The sequence below is a fragment of the Mauremys reevesii genome, linkage group 6, assembly GCF_016161935.1.
Source record: "Mauremys reevesii isolate NIE-2019 linkage group 6, ASM1616193v1, whole genome shotgun sequence".
NCBI lineage: Eukaryota > Metazoa > Chordata > Testudines > Geoemydidae > Mauremys > Mauremys reevesii.
Genome location: NC_052628.1, coordinates 13,813,653 through 13,827,423, shown reverse-complemented (window position 1 = coordinate 13,827,423; position 13,771 = coordinate 13,813,653). Strand labels below are relative to the sequence as shown.

Below are 13,771 nucleotides of genomic sequence, written 5' to 3'. Positions count from 1 at the left end.
ACCAGTGGTGAATTACAAATTCTAATTTTCCTGGGGTAGATACAGCCTTTTCATATCTCTAAACTGCAATACAATATACAGCCCATGCAGTATAGCATCTGTTATTGAGTTGCAATACTATAAGACAGGCTGTGTGGTCTAGTGGTGAGGGCATTGGATTAGGACTCAGGACCCATCTCTGGGTGTGACCTCACACAAGTCACTTCACCTCTTTGTGACTCTCTTTTCCCTCCTACCCATTGTCTGTTTAGACCGTAAGCTGTTTGGGCCAGGGCTTGTCTCTCACTATGTGTACGTGCAGGGCCTAACCCAATGGGTCTTCGATCTCAGTTGAGGCCTCTAGGTGCTGCTGTAACCCAGACAATAAATAACTATTAATTCAGACTCTCTCTGATTTTTGAGGATTTAAGGTGATCCCTAGGTATTGGCTGAGTATGTGGGGGTGTGATTTAAGTATGATGCTGCTTTTTTCCCTCCACTTAGATTACAAATGAGACCAGTTCCATAGCACTGGTAACCCAGAGTTGTAGGGCCCTGCACTTATTTTAAGAGCTTGTAGGACTCTCTGATCCATCCCATTCCTTCCAGCTCCTACATGGCTGCTGAAAAGGCAGAACTGGGCAAAGAACAGTAGCTTTTTATATTTCGATCTTGTAGTTTTGATGTGACTCATAGAAAATAAATGCTACATCTTTAAGGATTGGCCTGCAGCTAAGTATAAGGGTGTATTAACTCCACCCTGCTGCTTTGTTAGGGATGTGGCTTTTTTTTCTTTTCTTTTTTTGGTGGTTCCCCCCCTCCCCTCCTCTCAACCATGAAATAACCAAAGTTTTAAAGCAATGGTCCATCAGCATGCAGGCAGAGTTATCTGACTACGCATGACCCACAGAAAGCTAAAAGAGTGGGACTTAGTGGAAAGCAAATCTCATCTTCATGTAAGTATTGTGCTCCCTTACCTGGTGCTTATGCAGTTGTTATAATGAAGAATATGTTGCTGTACTTAAGACATCTCTCAGAAAATTCCAGCCTGGTGTTGTGCTGATGTTAGGTAAATCAGGTACAACTATTCTCTGCTTGCAGGTGAACAGCTCTGAGCAGATAGATCTATGGTAGAGACAGGTTTTTAATTAGAACTGTGTACATTGGTAAAAGCTGGGGAGCTGGTGTCACAGTGTATTTTCAATCAGTATGTTTAACGGTTTAGTCAATTCAATCTTAGCTTAGTCTATAGTTTTCTGCTGTTGAAAGAGCAATTAATTCCCCCCTCCACCCCATTCTTCTTCAGCAAGAATCGGTTGATTTATCAGCTATCTTTTACAAGTGATGTTTGCTCTGATGTGCATCCACCTGCTTTTTATATGGTTGGTTAAGGTGTGGGCTCTTGCTCATTTTGTGCAGAGTGGTTTTCTCTTGATAAGCCAAAGAAACTGCAGGACTAGAGACTAAAAGGGGCAAAAAATACCCCTACATGCTGTGCTATTTTGGTAGCAGCAAATTGTGTGTTCTACAAATTACTGTTGGTTATGAACAAAATGTGTCTGTCTGTTACCATATAACAATGTTCTGCCTTCAGAGTGCCACTAATATATTTAAACTTATGATAATACCGATTGAAATCCAGTGCCCCCTTTTTTCTGAGTTCTGATTTATTCCTACCAGCCAATGTCATACTTAATTATACAGCCGTAAAACTTTTACTTCACAGATTGTTAGGCATTTTATTAAAAAGGACTTGGAGTTTAGGTTGTTCCTTGAATAGCTGGACACTTTTAGCTCCCTGGTTATAGTTTCTTTCTTTCTTACTTTCTTTCACTGTGAGACTAGAAAACAGTTTCAAACTGAAGATATACAGGCTATTTATTCTGAAACACACAAATGTCAACCCAGAGATACTGTAAGTATTCAGAAACCACAGTGAAGCATTTGATGTATATACTTTGATAGACACATTAGATTACATTTGAGAAGTACCTTACATTTCAAAAATTTCCCCACCTAAAATATTATAAATTGCCTCTAGCATTTGAGGCTTAACAGGTTATCTACCAGCTGTAATAAAAAGTAGTAATTTTCATTTGGTCTTTTTTTTTTTCCTGCAGAAGCTGGATAAAACCCAAGATACACATATTCACTTGCGTTCACCTTGGTCTAAGGGTGAGGTGGGGTGGGGTGGGAATCGGTCTAAGATACACAACTTCAGCTACGAGAATATGACCAATAGTCATCTAGCTTGGTACCCTGTCCTCACCTGCCTCTCCCATCAGACCAATGGTCCATCTAGGCTGATACCCTGTCTTCAGCAGAGGCCAGTACAAGATGCTTCAGAAGAATGCATGCCTGGGATTTGTTGTGAGGCATGAGGCTGAAGGTTAAGGCCTACATTTTCCAAAAAAGACTACAAATCGTAGGTGCCTCCATTTCTGGGTGTCAAACTTGAGACCTGATTTCCAGAGTCACTAGGCAGTTCCCATTGACTTCACATGGAGCTGTGGCTATTCAGCACCTTTGAGAATCAGGCCCAACCTGTGACAAGTCTCTCAGAAATGGAGACACTTAGAATGAATGGACTCTTGAAATGGTAGCTGTAACTTAAAGCTGGGTGGGAAACTTTTGAGATTTCAAAAGATCTTCCTGTGCCAAACTGGGACACAGGCAAAATCTCAAGAATCTGAAAATAAAAATTCAGTTCAGGTCAAGCAGAATGTTTTGTTTTGATTTTGACCTTTGTATTTAATTTTTTTATTGTAAATGAACTTAAATTTTGAAGTGAAAAAACAGAACTTTTCATATAAAAAATAAGATAACATCTGATTGACAATTTCAAAACAATTTTATTTAAAAAAAAATCATCCGAAGTCACCCTTTCCTGAAAAAAAAATTGGTTTCAAAGAATCAACATTTTTCCTGATTAAAAAATGGTAAATTGAAAAATTCCTGTCCTGCTGTACCCTAAATGGCTTCATACACCTCTGGGCTTAGCGTACGCCTCACAACAGATCATTGCTTTTATAAATAGAAAAAGGGTAGGTGAAACTATGGTAATATGGTTACTAGATCCTGAGCCAGATGATCATGTTCTCCAGAGTACCCCTTAGCCAGATTGCTTCTTCTATGAACCTCACTTAATTGATTTAGATTCTAGGCACTCTTGCCATCAGAAGACAATACAGTTATCATTCCAGATCCAAAAGAGCAGCAAAACATACTACAAACCAAAGCCCTGCTCCTTCAAATATTTAAACACGTGCTTAACTTTACTCATGTGTGTAGTGCTATAGACATCAGTGGCCATGCTCTATATATGTACAGAGAATGGCGAATAAACACATGATGAAAATGTCACCATACTATTAGCTACAGCTTGTGCTGCTATTTGAGCATATCAGCTATGAGTCTCCAGAACAGATGTTGTCTTGTTCCACTTTCACACCACCCATGGTTTCCTTTCCAACTTCCCCCTGACCCACCTTCTTCACAAACCGCATCACATTTTAAGAAGGAAAACCACACACTCTTTGGGGGCAGGGCTGTAGCACACGAGAGAGGACAGGGGAGACAGGGTTTATTCGCCCTGATGTTTTCATTCAAATTGCAGGTGCCTTTTGCCTTGGCGGCTGTGTTTCTATTACAAGTAAGCGCCTCGTCGTCGTTTCCCTGGTGCTCTCCCCCTTATCAGGTCTGGGCTTTTTGCTTTCCCTCGTCTTCTCTCTGCTAGCCATTATCTGTGCTTACTGGAGTACAGGAGGTCAGCCATTCTGCTGACTGCTTGGGGGAGAAACTCTATGATCCTTCAGTCACTCAAAAGATATTATTTACAAAGTTGCTTCTGATTTTAAAACTCACGTGCTCACAGGATTATTGGCTATGGGATCGGGATAATAAATCCAAAATCAGTCCCCAAAATTATAACAGTGCTAGGAGAAACTATTGTCACTGCAGCTCCTGCCTGTCTTTTTACGTCTTTCTCACTGCTTCCAGCAGAGTTTGGCAACCTCCTTAGAGCTCTGTTTATTTCTTCCAGTGGTTTCCATAAATGCTCTGAAAATGGGTAATGTCTACTGAACTTCACAGGGTTTTGAAGCATTTTGAGATGGAAAATGCTGCACAGATCTATCTATCTCACCCTCACCATTGCGTCCTCATCCATGTTTGATTATGGAACATTTACATTGCAGCAGCACCTAGAGGTCAACCAGACAGGGCCCCATTGTGCAAGGCGTTTCCTGCCCCAAAGGTCGTACAGGCTAAAAGACAAGACATAACGGGGGGATGAGATAAGCACATTGTGGATGGGGGATACGGGTTGTTGAAGCTGAGATACGTCTCTTATTTTATTCAGAAACATGTGAATTTGATTTTTTATGTCTGAGCATCTTTTTAATACTGATGAATAAACTACCGGTTAGATCCTGCCAGTGCAGACCAGCCCTAATATCAGCAGATCCAGCCACAGGGTCTCTGTCCTATGCAGGGGGGTCTTTGAGTGGAGCAGAGCTGGTGCAGAGGCTCCTAAGCCATCTCCATTACAGCGGCTGGGGTGTTGGCAGTCCGGGCATGGCAAGGAATTCCTTAATCATTGGCAATCCCCAGCTGCCTTGAGGCTCATGCAGTTTAAAGCAGCTCTCACGCTGCTCCAGCATGTGCTGGAGAACCAGCCCAGAAAGTGGCAGGCCCAGGATTGGAAAGGTTCAAATGAGGCATGAAGCCACTGTGTCAGGGGGGCATTCACCTAGCAGCTGGGTGTGGTACTGCAATCTTTTTTCCCCGTTCCTGGCGCCCCCTGTAGGTTGCTGATCTCATGAGGCGGGTCTCCAGTGGCTCAGCCCTGCAACCAAGTCACACAATCAAAAATGGACCCTTTCTACCATGGCAAAGAGTTCCCCAAACTGCCTGTCCTCGCCAGGAACTTCAGCCCCATCTCTGGGCCCTTTAAATCCAGTCCTTCGCTCGGTTATCTAAAGGAGCCTTGTCCCCTTCTTGGGGCTTCGGCGCCTTTGCCAGTGTCTGGTGGGGAACCCAACCAGGGACCCTATAAACAGCAGCCACATCCTGTCTCCCTTAATTCGTTGCTGCTGCATTCTTGTGGCTTCTTCCCACCTGGCCCCTTTACCTTTGCCTGTTACCTTAGGGTTACAGTTCTCAGGACCTCTCCCTCAGGTCCAGTAAATGCAGCCCCGTCAAGCTGCTCTGATCAGAGAGGAGCCCCCTTCCTCGCCCCTCTGCTTCCAGCCAGGGACTGACTTGCTAAGGTCCTGCAGCTATCTGAGCCTGCTGGGCTCTGTTTGGCTGCTTCCCTGCAATCTTTCCAAGCAGGCCTGGGGGACCCACCTTGCCGCTCCTCCCTGGGGCAAGGTGTGGTAGGACCGCTGGGTCTCCAGCAGGGGGCCACGAAGGGCCAGGTGCACTCGGTCATAGCCACTTTGCACACACTCCTCCTCAGCTGTGCTTGCAGCTGAAGAGCTGGCCCACCGTTTTTAAACAAGCTCTCCCATGCCACCGTGACTTGTTCTGTATCAGTGTCCAAGGCCAGATTCTCAGGGGCCGTGTGGCTGCTTTGCATGTGATTTGTAGCTATGGAAATGCAGCATTTTGCCCTAGGAGGATCCCTCCAGAGCTGGCCAATCCCCTTGAGGCAGAGAGGCTCCTACTTTACCCTTCCCCCTGCTGCTGGGACACCCCTATGCTGAGCCGATCCGTGGCTGTGGTTTTGGCTCTGTGGTGGCATGGCATGTACCATTTATAGGGTTAGGGAAGTGCAAAGATTAGTGGTATTTATTTGTACTGCAGTAGTACCTAAGAGCCCTAGTCATGGGCCAGGACCCCAGTGTGCTAGGTGCTGGACAAACACAGAACAAAAAGACACTCCCCACCCCAAAGAGTTTACGATGTCAGTATAAGACAAGAGACAACGGATGGATACAGAGAGAGAAGGGAGTGCAAGGAAACAATGAAACAATATCGATCAGCATTATGCCACCATTGTCCACTCCCACCTGCATAACTTGCCCAGAGTTCTCACTGGTTGTGATTTGCAGCTGGTAAAAAAAATTGAATTCCCATCCCACGGGAAATTCTGAGACTTCAAAATTTCATTTCTGTAGACACCTCAGGGTATGTCTACACTACGAAATTAGGTCAATTTTATAGAAGTCGATTTTTAGAAATTGATTTTATACAGTCGATTGCGTATGTCCACACTAAGTGCATTAAGTTGGCGGAGTGCGTCCTCACTACCATGCCTAGCATCGACTTACGGAGCAGTGCACTGTGGATAGCTATCCCACAGTTCCCGCAGTCTCCGGGAATTCCGGGATAAGCTCTCAATGGCTGATAGGACAAAAAACAGCAGCGGGGGTCTGTGCTCTTGTTGGCCTTCCTGCAGCTCCAGCAGAGCTTCATCATCATGTCCATGTGCTCCCTCAACAGACGCTTCATCGTGTCCTTTCCTGGCATCTGCCACTGAGTGCCTTGATGCATTAAGCTGTGCCCTATCAATGTGAGAGGACTGCATTGAGCTCAGAAAACATGTCATCGCCAGTGCGTTTTTTTTCGCCTTCTAATCTGCGATAACCTCAGGGACAGAGATGATAGGGGGAGCGTCGAAACATTCTATGCTCTATGATTCTGGGGGGACTGCATGGTCACCTGTGCTGCTGAGTTTGCCACATGGACCAAACAGGAAATGAAATTCAAAAGTTCCAGGAGCTTTTCCTGTGTACCTGACTAGTGCATCGGAATTCAAAGTGCTGTCCAGAGTGGTCACAATGGAGCACTCTGGGATAGCTCCTGGAGGCCAGTACCATCGATTTGTGTCCTCACTACCCCAAATTCAACCCAGCAAAGTCGATTTTAGCGCTACTCCCCTCACCAGGGAGGAGTACAGAAGTAGATTTTAAGAGCCCTTTAGGTCGACAGAATGGGGTTGGTTGTGTGGATGCATTCATTTTTAAATCGACCTCATGCGGCTAAATTCAACCTAACCCTGTAGTGTAGACCAGGCCTCAGAATGTTTCGTAAACTGAAATACTCCAATATATTTCATTTCAACCTTATTGAATTGTTTCATTTTGACTTTATTGTTTCCACACAGATTAAATTAGAGTAGATTCAAAATGATACAGTCAAAATGAAACATTTTGACATGTATCATTTTGAATCTACTCTAATTTAATCTGTGTGGATTAAACACATTAAATGAAACATTTTGACATTCTCTAAATAAAACGTTTGTATAATTTCCCACTGAAAATCTTGATGAAATCTGTATATTTCCACAACACGTACAAATTTAATCGAATAAGCATTTTCAAATGTTTCATGGAAACCTATTGTTGTGGAAAAATTCACCCACACATCATTTCTGATCAGAGACTCAGCCTGAGGCCTGTTTATTGATAACACACCAACGCGCTGGGGACACCAGCTCCCCTGAAGCAACGCATACAGGAGCTTTTAAAGCTTGAAACCACAAACAAATTACACATACTTGAGTAATTATTACCTTATTTGGAATACATTGCAAAAGTAATACAGGTCAAGAGTTAGGTTCTTTTCGGTACTTTCCAACACTCTTTTGCAACCTTGCCTTGTATGGATGTAATTGAGTTAGGGTCTCCTTCGTACTTTCCAGCATTCTGTTACGACCTTGCCTTTTAAGGGGTGCAATTACACAATTGGCTTCTACGGGGTACAATTACACAATGGGGGTAGTTACACAAGTGGCATAGGGGAAATCATGAGTTACATTTATTTTAGATAATTGCTTCATGCTTATAGGTTACTTTATTGCTTCATGCAAGCGGTTATTGTATTTTAAAAGCAGTAGACACATACGGCAAATTGTTCTTGTTTCAGGGGCTTTCCACCGCTTTCCCTCCGGCCCCCCTGTGTCTTAACCTTTGACCGCCACTGTCAGGGAGCTCAACACTTAGGGCTGGTCTAAGTCCTGGGCTATTCGCGTAGCTGAAGTCGAAGTATCTTAGTTCGACTTACCTGGCCGTCCTCACAGCGGCGAGTCGACAGCGGCGGCTCCCCCGTCGACGCTGCTTACTCCTCCTGCCGAGGTGGAGTATGGGCATCGATTCACAGATCGATTTATCGCGTCTAGATGAGACAAGATAAATCCATCCCCGATAGATCGATTACTACCCGCCGATCCGGCGGGTAGTATAGGCGCACCCTTAGTTTAGCTCAGGTTTTGGGCCTGCTAGCTACCAGGCAGGCCTAGACCAAGCAAGTAAAAGCCTAGACCATCAGGGCCAGCTTAATTTTCTCCCACACTATTGTTTTGTGGAATATTTTGACCAGCTGTAGTTGTAATCATGGATTTGGCCCCCAGAGAGCTAGATTAGAGAGCAACATGAGTAAAAGAAGATGCCTAGCTGTCTTAGAGTCTGAGCTGGTGAAATATATTTTGAATGAAAAATTTCAAACAAATGAAAAATGGCCTTTTTTCAACAACAAAATGTTTTTCTGAAAAATTTTGCTTTTCTTTAAAAATTTAAAAAAAAAAATCCCTGCTTTTTCCATAAAAGAGAAACATGGAAATTCAACGAAGTGGATATTCACCCATGAAAGCTCATGCTCTAAAACGTCTGTTAGTCTATAAGGTGCCACAAGACTCTTTGCTGCTTTTTCATGGAAATTAAAAAAATGTGGTTTTTTTTTAAACCAAAAATCTTTGCCACTGAAATAGGAAATAAAAACCCAAACTGATTTTTTAAGTTTTAATTTTTCATAAGAAAAAAAGATTTGTTTGAAGTTTTCACAAAACATCCTTACAATTTTTCGACCCGTTCTGCTTATAACAAGATCTGGTGGTGGCAATGGCAGTGTTATTGTTAGTGGGCCTGATTCTGATTTCACACACAGCAGAATAATTTAAGAGTAACTCTACTGACAAGCCAGGTGCTGCAGAAATCACAATCAGGCCCAAATTCTTTCCTCCTGGGGATCTCAAAGTGCTTTGGGCTGTGTACTTAGGGAACATGGACGTACCACTGGAAAGCCACCACACAACAATCAAACTATAGTTTAAGAACAGGAAACAAGGAACTGCAGGTGGAGCTGTAGGCATTATGATGAGCATTATTTAATGAATGCTTCTTGTTCCTCAAACCTATAAAATGATAAAGGATGGTACAGTTGTTAGGACACTAGCCTGAGGCTTACTGTGTGGGGTCAATTCCTTGCTCTGCCACAGACTTCCTGCATGGCCTTGGGCATGTCACTTACTCTCTCTGTGTCTCAATTCCACATAATTCCCTACCTCCCAGGGATGTTGTGAGGATAAATACATTTAAGATTGTGAGGTGCTCAGATACTACAGTAAAGGGGGCCATATATGTATCTTAGATAGATAGCCTCTGCCCACGATACTTACAAAATCTAGCCAATCTAAAACCATTTAGATGCACAGAATACGCCAAGTGATAATGCTGGCTTGAGCTGGGCAAGTAATCTTGCAATGATCATTGTTGCTATGCTTTGCAGAAAGACTGTTTCAAGTAGGCATAAGAAGGAAAGCTACCCATTGTCTTTAATAGACTGTGGATCATAGTTTCATAGCGATTAAGGCCAGAAGGGACCATTAGATTGTCTAGTCTGACTTCCTGTATAACACAGGCTATTAAATGTCACCCAGATAGCCCTGTATGGAGTCAGGGCCGGCTCCAGACCCCAGCGCGCCAAGCGCGCGCTTGGGGCGGCATTTTGCCGGCAGGGCGGCAGGCGGCTCCGGCGGACCTTCCGCAGTCATGCCTGCGGGAGGTCCACCGGAGCCACGGGACCAGCGCACCCTCCGCAGGCACGTCTGCAAGAGGTCCCCCGGAGCCGCGGGGCCGGCGACCGGCAGCGTGCCCCCTGCGGCATGCCGCCATGCTTGGGGCGGCCAAATTCCTAGAGCCGCCCCTGTATGGAGTTCAATAGCTTGAGTTAGACCAAAGCATTTCAGTCCTCAGGAGACTAAATTGTTGTGTGCTGCAGGCAGAAACTAGGAGAGAATGAGGGGCCACCAACAGCTAAGACTCCTGCAATGAGCGGGAATTGATTACATAAGACGTGTTCCTAGCAGGTGACCCACGCCCCATGCTGCAGAAGAAGGTGAAAACTCCCCATGGTCCCTGCCAATCTGAACAGGGGAAAATCCCTTCCTGATCATACCCATAATGCATGAGTGCACATGTAGTGCCGACAGATCCTGATTGTTGGTGGGTGGGATCGAACCTGGGAACTCTGAAGCTTAGCATATCAGCCTGTACTGCATGAATTAAAAGCCACATGGCTCTTAGCTAAGGCGGTAGCAGACTCATCTGTCTCTAGCTGGGCTAGGTGCCACTAGAGGGGGACAGAGCACCACAGTAAGCCGGCATGGGTTACACACACGCACATGCACCCAGGAGGCCGGGGGCAGAGGTGTGAGAGAATGGAATGGCTCGGAAGAAGTTGTCAAATGAGACTGGGAGAAGACTCCAAAGGGAGAAGCTTGGTCAAAGTGAAAGAGGCGAGAGTGTGTGATTCAGTCATGTCTAGGAGAGAACAGCACCACCTACTGAACTACCAGCATCACTCCCTGAAGCACCTTTGTCTTCCTCGCCTTCATGTGACAAGACCACAGCCCCAGGTGAAATGCAGTCCTGACATCATAAGAAAGCAGAGTGAGAATTAAAGAGAACTACTAGGATACAGAGCATGAGGACAATGGTCCGACAAAACTCCAGGGCATTTAACTTCCCAATCAGATTTCCACTTCTTCATGGGCCTGATTCTTTTGTCATTTTTCACTGGGTAAATCGAGAGTGAGTCCACCGAAGCCAGTAGAGTCACAGCAGTGAGCCACTGGGCTAAGTGTCAGGAGAATCAGGCCCAGTATTAAGATGCGAGTTCAATGTCTCGGTGTGCTACAGCCTTCCTGTGTGACCTTGGGAAGTCAGTGAGACTTGGGTGCTTTTACAAATGTTACCCTTAGTTGTTCCAGTTGTTGTTACCCTCGCACCCGGGACCCCACTGTGCTAGGTGCTGCACAAACACAGAATAAAACGATGGCCCGTGTCCAAAGGATTTTACAATCTAAGTATAAGACAAAAGACTACAGACAGACGGAGTAGAAGGGAACAATGAAACAGTAGTGCCAGCCTGGTTGGCTGTGGTCTCAGTGTGGCCCCGTGGGGCGTTGTGAGGATGGATACCTTAGAGATTGTGAGATGCTTGAGTACTACGATGATGGAGGCTGTGGCAGTAGCTAGAATAGATTATCTGTGTTGTGGCATTGGCAAAATCCACATTCTCCTTCCAGCAGCTGTCAGGCCTGGTTTGTGAGGCTGCTGGGCCAGGCTCTCTAACGCAAAGCTCTGTTCTATAGATTTCTCTGGCTTACAATATCACACTCCTGTTTTTGTGACTCCGTTACAAGCTGTCCAACGCTGTCCGTTTCAGCTTTTATCATTCACGCTGCAAGGCCCTGCCTAACATCTGGAAATGCACATGTGAGTCAGCGGAGGAGAGAAGGGCACAAATTCTGCTCTCAGGAGCCCCCTCCCTATCCCCATTGCCTTAATTTGACAGATGAGGTATAAAAAATTGAAGATGTGCCTTTTGCATGGAAGCCTGGAGAGGCCGTTGGCATCCCGCTGCAGCCCTAGGGGCTCGGCTCATGGGGGTGGTGGAGAGGAACACCAGAGAGATTGTGCTTCAGGCAGCCTCTTCTGTTGCTGCTCCTTGCATACGTGAGGCAAGCAGTCTGTTCCCCTTCACGGGTCAGTGCAAAGCAGGGCCGCGACTCTGCCTCCTTCAGCCCCCCAGGGTGCAGTGTGCAGGGATTGCTAGAAGACCCTGGTGCAGACAGACCTGCAAGTGGGGAGTGGCGTCCCACTTGCCCTGGCAGGGCCCTCAGAGCAGAGCAGACTGAATGGGCTCCGTTGCTGTGCAGCTGTACCTCAAACCTAGAGTGACGCTAATGGCCAAGCTGTTTAGAGGCTTGAAATGAAGTGAGCTGGTAAAACCTGAAAGGAAAACCCAAGTCACAGAGACAAGAGCGTGTAACACTGGACTCCTTCACATCAGCAGTTAACAAAGCACAGAGAGGCCCCGGAGAGAACAGAGTGTAGACAGTATTGCCAACCCCAAATGTTCAAAAATCCTGAGTCAGGCTCACCAAAAACCAGGAGATTGGCTTTAAAATCTTGAGATTTTTATAAAAATAATAGTGCTCTTTTTATTTGCCTTCTGCTTTTTGAGCCTTTAGGGCACACCGGGGTCACATTTTAAAGCTTTCTCCACAGCCACGAGGGCTAAAAACTTACTTTTCCCTTAAGAAATGAAGGCTGAAATCGTCACCTATCCACCTGACTCCAGGAGCTGGGGCTTTAAGGAAAACAATCATTATCATGAGACTCGTGACAAAATCATGAGTTGGCAACACTGCATAGATCAGAGAAGGCAGAGGAGGGCAGGCCGGTGATCCGCAGACTGGAGTGTGGGTTCCCATCACACTCACAGCTGATCCTAACACCTGGCAATATCTGCTCAGAACAGCCATTTCGAGACCACTCTGAAGCAGAAAGCAAAGCACTTTGGGGCAACAGTCCCATGACTGGGTGGAAAACAGGGACGCTTTGTTCAGCAGCTAAGGAGATGGCGTGGCATATACTGGGGACTGTGATGGACCTACCACTAAGGCTACTTAAGAGCCTGCTTTGCCATGGTAGCCACAGCAAAGGGAGGGAATTCTCCATTGCAATGTGTCGGTTTGGCAAGGGCAGATTCATCTGAGCTGCCCTTGTGGTAGCCAGCCAGACAAGAAATGAGAGTGGAGGAAGAAAACCAGGCTGCCACATCACAGGACCCAGGGAAATTTCTGGCTTGCATCAGGAATCTGCAGCCTGTCAGATAAACTCTTTCAGGGGACTCCGAAAGGAGTCATGGGGCCAGATGGTCGGCTGGTGTAAATCACCTTAGCTCTGTTTCATCAGTGGAGTGAGGCTGCTTTACACTGGACAGGGATCTGGCCAAACTGACTTTAGAATTTATCAGTCAGTCCAACATTGCCAGAAAACATAATGAAAAGCGGAATCAGCTGCTACCAGGCAGGGTAGGACTGGTTGGCATAGGGAAATATAAAAGGGACCTCCTACGGCACTGCAGACAGCCATAGTACCAACACCGACGGTGGTTGTGTTAGTTGGTATGGGGCTCAGAAATCTGTCAGAGACCAGACAACTGAGCATCAATGTTTATACACAGAAGTAAACAAAGTGATTAACAGATCATAATGGTCATGCATAATCAATCAAGATTCTACAGGATAAAACAGGTTAAAATGTAAATTAGAACAGTTGTGTTTGCTGTAATCCTTCCCCCAGGGTCTACCTGTGGAGGTGACTTCCATGCATGCCTCTCCCCCTTCCTGCGCAGGGAGTCGGGTGTTTCCGTGGCACTGTTCTCCCTTCCCAGGAGCCATTTGAGATCTCTCTGCCATCTGAGGAGCTGCATGTGGGGAGCGGATGGCAGGAGCAGTGTGAGGGGGGGTCAAGGGCTGTAGCTGAGCGAAGCTCATAGTTCCCATTCCCAATGAACCCCCTGGGTAGTGCACGGAATTGTCATGACCAGTGAGTCTGCCTTAGCATTGCTACTGAGCCCTTTCCATTCTGGGGAGCCAGCTCCCTTTGTAGACGGTCAGGGGGGAAGGCAGCTGCTGCTGTGGCAGCATAGCTTATTTCAGGGGTTCTCAAACTGGGGGTTGGGACCCCATGGGGGGGTCATGAGGTTATTACAT

The 13,771-nt window shown here is 45.9% G+C and overlaps 1 protein-coding gene across 1 annotated transcript in view; it reads left to right on the top strand.

The window, feature by feature from the left end:
- Positions 1 to 809: 809 nt before the first annotated feature.
- ZBTB7C (zinc finger and BTB domain containing 7C) overlaps positions 810 to 13,771 on the top strand; it is a 200,270-nt gene continuing 187,308 nt past the window's right edge. Inside the window, exon 1 of the mRNA XM_039545631.1 lies at positions 810 to 935. The gene's annotated coding sequence lies outside the window, so the exon portion shown is untranslated. The remainder of the gene's footprint in view (positions 936 to 13,771) is intronic.